The sequence below is a fragment of the Hydractinia symbiolongicarpus genome, chromosome 4 (genome assembly GCF_029227915.1).
Source record: "Hydractinia symbiolongicarpus strain clone_291-10 chromosome 4, HSymV2.1, whole genome shotgun sequence".
Classification (NCBI taxonomy): Eukaryota; Metazoa; Cnidaria; class Hydrozoa; order Anthoathecata; family Hydractiniidae; genus Hydractinia; species Hydractinia symbiolongicarpus.
This window is the reverse complement of record NC_079878.1, coordinates 7839280-7849572: the sequence shown is the minus strand read 5'-3', so window position 1 is coordinate 7849572 and position 10293 is coordinate 7839280.

Genomic DNA, 10293 nt, shown 5'->3' with positions numbered 1-10293 from the left:
GTCAAGCTAGCCATACATCTCCCAACTGGTATCACTATTTCAATAGAAGAAAGAATTGTCAGTTATTAAACTCAGGCTAGACACACTGGGTACAAATTGGAAGAAATATTAACAGCAAGCTGCAATAATCCAACTGCAGAAGTCAAATGTGTCAATTCGAAATGATTGATAACTTGTAGCAAAGCTGACATCAAGAAAATTGAGAACAACCAATCCAAACGGATACATAAAGAAACAAAGATTGTATGATGTTTCATAGAAAGGTATTAAAAAGGGTTCTAATATGGCATTTGCACTTTCTCCACAGCAGCTTCAATCCATTAATCTAACACATAATCAAGTTGCAGATTCGAGCAGGAAATTGTGATGAGCGAATGTCTACAAAGGATTTACGTCTTGATTTTCTCTGATCTAAAGTTTTGCAACTTTTATAACACTACATTGACTCAAAATATTTGTGATAAATTTTCAATCATACCCTGAACCAAGTGTTTAAAGTTATTGTGCTCTAGAGATGAGAGTTACATTTTTTGAACAGGTGTTAGTGTAAGGGTAAAGGACCTTTTTTTAGCTTAGATATTTGCTCAACACGCAATTATATTACCAACACATTACAGGAATTGTGAACGATACAATGTAAAACATAAAAACATTTTCTAAAGAACACGTAGTGATTGGCTTTAATACATGTTGTCTTTAGAATGACTTTTGCCATAGCTCAACTGAGACGCTTGCTTAACTGAAGAAAAAGGGATCATGTCATGTATGTGAGACCTGAAATTTGCTAAGTTTGACCCAATTAAAGACGCTTGCAGCTGGGTTGCTTATAAAATAGTAAGACAGTTGTACAGAAAACAGTAGTCTAGCTGCTTATTGCAGAACAAAATATCAATAGCAAACATTTTTGGGGTATTGGACTGGTTGAATATGCTGAACAATGGAAGGTTTATGCAATAGAACGTTTTCTTTTTTCGATGGATACCCATTGCGTAACACATAAATGCCTTTTTAGATTTCTTTTACAAAACGTTTAAAATTGGTTCACTAAACATCTTAGCTTGAGAAATAATAATAAGGCAAACAAACTATATGTGCATTACTTTGCTGGAAAGTTAAAATTGCTTATCAACCAACCTCGTTTTCATGTTATTATTTTTCTTTATTTTTTCTTTATTTAGAGCTGGTTTACATGTATAGTCAAAATAACTAATCTACACCAATTAATAAAAACTAAAAACTAAATACAATGTTAAAAACATTTGCAAATACATACGTCATTACCGACAAATAAAGCACTGACAGTATATGCTAGTGTTACCTAACAATGCTTTAAATTCATTCAAAGAGGATGCATTTTTATGGACACTGACAAGTAGTTTCATGCTTACGCCGCTCTGACGTAGAAAGAATTTAAACCATAATTGTTGCTTACCCTAGGGTTGTAACACTGACACCTCTTTTGAGCTCGTAAGGGTGGAACACCCTATCAAAAGTAGACCATCAAGCTAGGCCCAATGTGGTGTAAACTTTTGTACACTTCTATAACTAAACAGCGGAGGTTTTTTCTGGTGAAGTGAGTCTTGATTTAATCTAGTCAAATAATCTGAGTCTGTAAGAGAGAAGTCAATTTATCTCACTGATAAAGCCCGACGGTGAGTACTTGTAAGGAGTTGATGAGACCTTTTATTACAAAACATCCACACAGGAGGGCAATAGTTTAATTGTGACAAAATATATGCGTTAAATAAACGAGTGACTTGCAGCGAATTAGGAAAATTACGTATACTTGCAGGAGCTTTCGTTTTTTGCGAAACTTTTTTTCACACTTCTTTCACATGTAAGTTATAACATAACTTTGAGTCAATATAAATGCCTAAAAGTTTGACGCTATTAGAATTCAAAATGAATAGCTATGCATGTTTTGGCTCAGTATTTTGCGTAATAAAATTGATATTGAAATAGGCTTATAATAAATACTGTATGTAATGTTGGAATACATAAATGATCAACAATGTATGATCAACGTAATGCAATTTTTTAAAATTATTAAAGAACCGTGATGTGTGAGTATTCATGTCCTCCAAATTTGTAAATATAAAAGAGCATGCATTCTTTAGTCAAGAGTCTGACTTATTGCTGCATGGTAAACATTTTTTTTAATTTCACAATCATTTCTTGGCAACTTCACTGTAATATCGCAGGCAGTAAAGAGTGATGCTACATTGAGCTAGTAATACACCAGTTAAAGGATTTTCTTAATATAATATTTAACACTTTTATAAACACTACAGCATTTTCTCAGTATGTTATGAGAAAATCGCTACAAAATCGCCATTTTGGAATTTTTTTCCCCCGCAATGCTCTCGAAAGCAAAGTACGTGGGTTTTTTTTTAGCATTCTGTACACACGGTAATAAAACATGCAAGCTCGGTATTTTTGAAGACATTATAAATTAAAACGGATAGAAGTTATCGACATAGACTTGTTGACCAGCTGTACCTTATTGTACTGCATTGGATTGTATTGTGCATGTATCGTACATGTATTATACACGTATTTTACATTTATTTTACATGTACTGTGCATTTATTTTGCATGTATTGCACTGTATGCATTTTGCATCTACTGTGCATGTCTTTAACACGTATTGTACTGTGTTGTACTGTATTGCACATATATTGTACATGTTTTGAACTAACACAATAATAACCGATTACCCTGGGCTGCTCCGCAAAATATCGCCCGAGAAGTCTAAGTACCGACCGAGCTTGCAAGGTCTGTAGTGCAATGACTGAGGGCGATATTTTCGGTACAGCACAGGGTGATCGGTTATTATTGTACTTGTTTAATGTCCTTATAATAATATCATTCACTTGCACTACTTTCGTTAACACTCGAGGTCAAAATTCAAAACAGTCCTGTCTGAAAACAAATGCAGAATTCAAAAATTCCTATAGAATAAATTTTTGTAAACAAAACATTACGATGTTTACACTTACAGAAGAATGTGAAAAGTAGAATGTTCCACTAAATTTAGTTACAGCGAATATTGAAGTAATTTTTTTAACTAGCAAGCCAGCTAAGCTAAGAATAACATTGACTTCAACGACTTTTATGTTGACGGAGTAACCAAAAAGCTGAAGAATCATTGTTGTTTCTATCCCATGGAAACGATTTTATCGATAAATGTATTGTAAGGAGTTAGATATATAATCATTTTCAATACTTTTTAAAACTTGTTTTTCGTGCTTGTTTACGTTTTAAGCTACCATTTTTTTTGACGACGGGCAATACCGCAAAATATCGACCAGTAGGCAAGAGCGCTAAGCCAATCGGAATGCCTAAAAACCCGTATTGCCCGCCTAAAATCCAGACGTTTAACAATGTGCTGTATTGCACTGCATTTTACATGTAACTTAGGTGTACTTTGCATGCGATTTACATATTTTCTACCTGTATTTTATTGTATTCTACATGTATTGTACATACTGTACATGAAATGTGCATGTTTTTTGCATGTATTGTACTGTGTTCTACTGTATTGCGCTGTATTGCACATGTATTGTACATGTATTGAACATGAATTCTATTGCACGTATTGTGCTCAACTCAAATTCCCGTGAAGTATTATTTTAGAGTTGGAGCTTGTCTGAAATGATTTTTCATGCAGGGAGGAGGTCTTATCGAAGTCTTATCTAGTTTATAGATTTAAGTCACTTGAATTAAAACCATGTCCAAACAGTGTAGCAGGAACTTGGTCACTTAGAAACATAAAACATGAAAAAGTTCTAGGTGGCGGTAACGAGATAGCAACTCGGCCTATTTTGAACTTCTAAAAATAGGCGTTTAGTGAAGAGCTTTAATGAAAGGACTTAAAGTTTGCAAACATCACAAAAGTTTGTGTCGATGAAAGTTTGTTCTTTTAACACTATTCGGTTCGGAGGGGATCCCAGCCGGGTTTTTATAATAACTCTTTTTTGCTTACTGCATTGTTATGATACAATTTTCATATGTATCTATTAGGCGCCTGCGCGCGAAATATTTAGGTCCTATACCTCACAAAGCTTTAAATATTGGCTATTACTAGTAACTACCCTTAAAAATCGCTATAAAATCATTATAATCGGGAAAACATATTATCTTTAGGCTTTGAAACTTACAAGACAACTTTATTTTGTCGAGGAAATCTTTCTGGGTATTTTTTTTACGTGATTTATCCGATTAGCCAACTTTTTTGAATTTTACCCAAAATTTGTGAATAATCGGATTTCAAGCTTTTGACGAAGTCACAAAAAAGTGCTGACATAGGCAAAAATGTATTACTGCCATTTTGTATCTTTCATGATGTACTATTAATGTGCCAATCTTCATTTAATTTAGACAAGCCTGTCAAAAGTTATGAAGGTAGAGGTTGGGAAGGGTAGGGAATCCCCTCAGGTCATGTTATTTCGGGATACCCCAGACCAAATAGGGTTAAAGTATAGCCTAATTATTCCAATCAAAGATCTGAATTTTGATTTGTTTTAGATTTTTCAAGGTTGTTGATATGAAGATGTTTGCACGACCAGCGGTTTGAGCAGTTGGTGTCCATGCTCAATTATTTGATTGCTGTTCTCTGTGTATAAACCTGTTCATTTATATTTTAATTTTAAACGTATATTTATTAACATTATTGAAAGTACCTATCCACAGATATTTTTAGCATTTTTAATTGATCTGCAAAATAAAGATTTTTAGTCTGTAGATGAACCCTTGGTCTCCAGAATGTAAATAATAACTTAATGTGCATTTCAAAGACCATTTTGTATTTAATAATAATTTTATCGCTGGTCTGTGAAATATTTGAATACTAGTTTTATTTGTCTATTTTGTAAATATATTCACAATATTATCCATATATGGTATCTACTCGGTGACCTAAGTTTTGGAAAACAATGCCTAAAAGTATTCACTGAAATTGTCACAATTTTGTCTGTTTATTGAGGCCCAGTCCTTTGGTGAAATTGGAATAAGTGTTTGATTACAAAGCGTTCAATCGCCTCTGATCCGAAATAAATAAATTAATAAAAACATGGACTGAGTATTTGCAGTAAGTTTTTCCGACCCTCACTTTGTACACGTGATATTGTTTCACCTCGAAAAACGTTCAAGCCTTTACCTAAGTTTTGGAAAACAATGCGATAAAAATCGTAATAATGTTTATTACAAGCTCGTGAGCTTGTATTAAAACGCAAATGTGTCCTACAAGAATAGAAATTTTTGCCTCTCTGAGCACCGACACGGGAGTAGTCGTGTGTTCGAATCTCATCTTGGTAACTATTTTTACTTTTTTTTTCTTTTTACTATCTCGCCTGCGAGGATGTGTTCCCAACTCGTAACTAACTAACCAAATGGTCAATTGCAACGTCACAAATTTAAACTTCATACCTAAACTCTCTAAGTACTTAAAAGTCATCGGCCAAATTTGGTATTTGTTTTCGACAAAATTTGGCACAATTAACAAAAAAATTATGCTGAACATAATAGTGACATCATAATTTTGATTTTTGTCACCTAATTGTTATTTTAGGCCAAAATTGGACCAAAAATTAAAATTACTTTATTTTCGACAAAATTTGGCAAAGTTAACCAAAAAAGTATGCTGAACATGATAGTACATCAAAATGTTAATTTTTTGTCAACTAAATGCCGTTTAAGACCATAAACGTTCCATCGCGCGACTTTCAACCATGAATGATAGGCTGCATTTTTTCTTTTTTCTAGTAATATGGTTTTTTAACTAAAGCTATTTCCTTTTTCGAACAATTAGGATCGTATATTATTTTTCTTTATTTTGCTTTTTCTCACTAAGTGACTTTCTTATACCCCATTGTTTTTTTGTTGTTGTTGTTTTGTTTTGTTTTGTTTTTTTTTTTTTTTTGGGGGGGGTTACTGAATTTCAAAAATTTTAGGTGGAGCTTGTGGTCTTTCTTCTTCCTGTCAGTCAGTTTACTCCAGACAGACCTAACGATAATTGAAATTTCGAGGAATGTTCTATCAATTTTATTGCCTATCCGAATAGCAAAATATGTCGTGTCTAACTTCGTAACAGAAATCACAATTTCATAGACAGCTTTTTATAAACTTTGTTGGCGAGGTTGTTTGCGTATATCATACGTCTTGTTGACCCCTGGTCTCTTGTTGAAATCCTATTTACTTAAGTTGTTATATTTGTTCTGCTTTTTGACCCCTGATTCTTTGTTGAAGTGGAATAAGTACCTGATTACAGTGCGCCAAACGTTCTGGTTCAAATTAAAAATATATAACCATGAACTGAGTATTTGCTGTTAAGATTTTCGACACACAATTTTTACACGTGATATCAAAAATCAAATAAGAGATATTTTTTGAGTGTTTTAATGTGTATAGTAAAACAATCGCATTTCACTTTCAAACATATTCGAAACGAGTGAGAATAACTGGCGTCGTCCCTGGCATGCGTAACTGGGGATCACCTGAGACCAAAATGGGACCAATTTTCTAAAGCTAAGTCAACCAACCCGGTTTGGCACCGACGGTTTGCTGACGTCATGAACGTGATTTTTGAGGATATTTGCAATTAGAAAAAGTACTTATTCGAGCTTACAAGCGAAGAGTTAGGTAAAAGATATATTCGAGGCTAATCCGGGGCTGATCCTACTTCTTCAAAAGAGTTAAAATATAAGTTCTGAGCAAAACAAAGAAATTTGGAGTTGACATTAGATCTTTGGAAAAGAGAAGAATTAGCAAAACATAATAATGACATAAATATTATTAAATAAATATTCGAATATAAATTTTCGACTTTATAACAATTGGAGAAGTTTATGCAACATGCAAACTACCTAGCAAAGCAAAAAGGAGCTGATTTTCTACTGATGCTGGTGGTGGGGCATTCTAAAGCAGCTTAGCAATTTTATCTCTAAGAAAACCAATCACTTGTCAGTGATAATTGTTTAGATGACAAAGTTTTTGGACCTTCCTTTCCCTTTCATGTAACCACAGTAACTCACCAGTTTTAGATATCCTAGAGCTGCTCGCAATTCCCAAAGCTCCACCCAACGCCAAAAATAAATTGTTGGAGTAATTTGATCTGCCAAGAACATGGCCACACGATAACACGCAGGGGCGTTGTTTAGACGTCTTTGTACGTCAAAAATCCCCAAAAATGTACCTGAGATTGCGCGTTTACAACGAGGCTAAGTGCTTATCGTATAAATATCTATAGTGCAACTAGATACGGCATCAAACAAAATAAGTTGTGACGATATTTGGTATACTTTTGGGTCTAACCACAGTTTTGTACGGACTGAGGCCCTTCAGAGTACATTATGCAGGTTTGTACCGCCTACGTTCAGACGGCATCTTGTATATTGACCCTCCTACAGACCACAAATGGATCGATAAGTGATTGCACTTTCCGTTAAGTCTCAGTTTCTGATACAGCGTATTCTATCCACTTGAAACAGTCCAGAGAAATGTACGTCTCATCAAAATTGCGTTCCGTGTGTACCGTGAAGTCACATTTGTCTTCCGAAACTGTCTGGGATAGCTTTGAACAATGCCTCTAATTTTGGCTCTAGCATACCTGAAAGCCGCTGCACATCTTGAAAGTGTGGATTTCTATTCAACTTATTTTTCTCTAACTCATTCTAACCCAAAGCCATCGTCAACTGTCTGCAATTTCCATTCTTAGGTGTGTTGTTGCACTGTCTGAAAAATGATATCTTGTAGGAGGTATTTAATTTTGAATACTCATCCTGTCAAACTTCTGATTTAGCTTTAGCGTACCCTGGTCGGTCACTCTGGAATCGATGCGATGTCTTCCATGAATGACTACTCTAACAAAGACGGTCCACAGTGTCTCTCCTGCTATTAGAGGTGGAAAGAGTTTATCAATCCATTCAGACAGCTGTTCCTTTGGGTTAATCAAAAAGACTGCCAAATAAGGGAGTTTCTATTGAGTTAAGTACAGTATCATGGTATGGCAAGTCAAAGCACAACGATGTGATGAGAGTAATGATGAGATGCAATGAGGAAAGCAGTGTGAGACTGCTGAACTACATCCATATGTTGGAGGTTTTTGTGTATGCCCTATTAAATGATGACGACGTATATGTTAGGTTTAAGCTTCTCAGTATTCTACTCGATGATACAGCATCCAAGTTAAGCGGCGCATCACCCAGTAGGTAGAAGAAATGTCGTAATCCCTGTTACTAAAGTGTAAAACTAAACGGGGAACCCGGTGGTGAAACGCCGGTTATTTCACAGGTAACTGCGTAACCCGGTGTTGAACGCCACGTTGAGCGCTTGATAAAGCACTTAATTAAGCCGTAAACTGTGCAATACAATTGGCTGGAGCGTTTTTATACCAGTATACAGTATGTCGTAAATCGAGTTAAGCGCAGACAACATTATATATAGTGTTTTAGGCCCAATATATTTTAAAAAGTATAACTTTCCTGCAACCTGAAATAAAAACACAGTTCACAAACCGTTGTTATCTTGTCATAGCAAATTCGGTTAATATTATTTATATTACAAACTAAGTTTCCATAGAAATAACAGCAGGCGGACCGCTTAGTACACGTAAATCGTGTTGCACATCCGTGCAGACGTAATAGACTTTTCAAAAAACTATATCACAAAAAACTATAAAACACTTCGTCGTGAAAACTGGGATGAGGACTTGGTACAGTTAAACGTTGTTGCCCAGGCGTGTCCCAAAAGAAATTTACTGCGGCTTCAGTAAATTTAAAAATGAAAACAGATGATGTTTCGTGTGTTTTTCTGTCCGGTTAAGGCGGTTCCCGTAGAAAAAAAACTATATCGCAGAGGATTGTGTTTTCTAAAGATACTTGATGCGGATATCATATTTTGTGACGGTACGACAAAATTAAGTCAAAAATTTTATTGATTGGTTGCTGTGGTTACCCGTTGCTAGAATAAGTATAGGCAAAGTATGAAATTTTGCTGGTTGGCGCCTAATCAAATAACTGAATAACATGCGTTATTTCAAGCGCCTTTTTGGCCGCTTTTGTTCCTCAAGGGTCACGTGTATGGATTGAGTGAAGCGCATTTTCGCAAGGCTGACTTGTCTTCCAGAGAACTGATGCGGTATTTTCTAAACGACAGAAAAGCTAAAACAAGGCGAAACAGGCAATATCTCGACAAAATAACTGAAAGACAAAACTTTGATTTGAAAATCGGTATCATTTAAACACTAGGTTGTACTAATGCCTACATGCACAGAAGAAATTGTAAAGCTTGGGTGGTTCGATCTTGAGAATTCTTGTTTCGCGTGGATCCCGAACTTGAACAGCAAAAAACTTGTTTAAAAATTATTTTATGGACATTCTTGACTTGTGGATTGGTGTATGCCAGCACTATTTCGACCTGAAAAGCACCAAGTTCACTTCGGAGGGTACGTTTTTAAGACAGCTTTTGAATGCTTGTGGAACACCACATTTAATATTCAGAACTGTCATATATTGTCTTAGAAGGCCCTAAAGTATCTATTGCAAGGACTTAAACATGGACGGAGGCGCAAGAAAGCGGTCTAAAAATGTCAAAATGGTTGCTATGAGCGTTGCTATGCACTTATATTTGCGTTGGTTGGAAAAGTGGCGGAATGCGCAATAAAAACCTAAATTTGTCATAAGCACTACTTGCCATCATATTTTAAGATGAATTTGCTGTCAGAAAATCAGAAAACAGCTAAATGACAATTTTCGAAGTTTAGAATTTTTTTTCTAAGGGAACCAACTTAAAAAATTACTCAGCAATTTTATTTTGCGGAATAAGTTTTCGTGGCAGTAATAAAAGGTGTAGCTGCATTTTGCATAAGAATTATTGATTAAGAACTTTGTTGTATATGACCAAACTACATTTACCTACTTTACGTTCTAGCCAGCTCCATAAGATGCTCCATAAGATGTTTTTTTTGTCAAATCATACTTGACATTTCTGATCGCAGCCTCTAGTTTTCCACACGTTTTTGATCTTCCTTTTATACGTAGACTTGCCGTCTCTTTTATTAGTTTTTCATCTTTCGTTTATATGACTGACAATAAATATATAACGATTATCTACAATTCCATCATGTATCGGAAATCCTTATATTTACACTCGTCGAGATAGCACCAATAGCAGTAGTCTCACGCTTCAAAACTTAAGAATAATTGTCCAGTTGCAAGGCCTGTGTTTGTTGGGAAGTTGGTTCTGATATTCCCTCCAACTTCTTCAATATTGGCTTTAATTGATGAAAACGTGCTC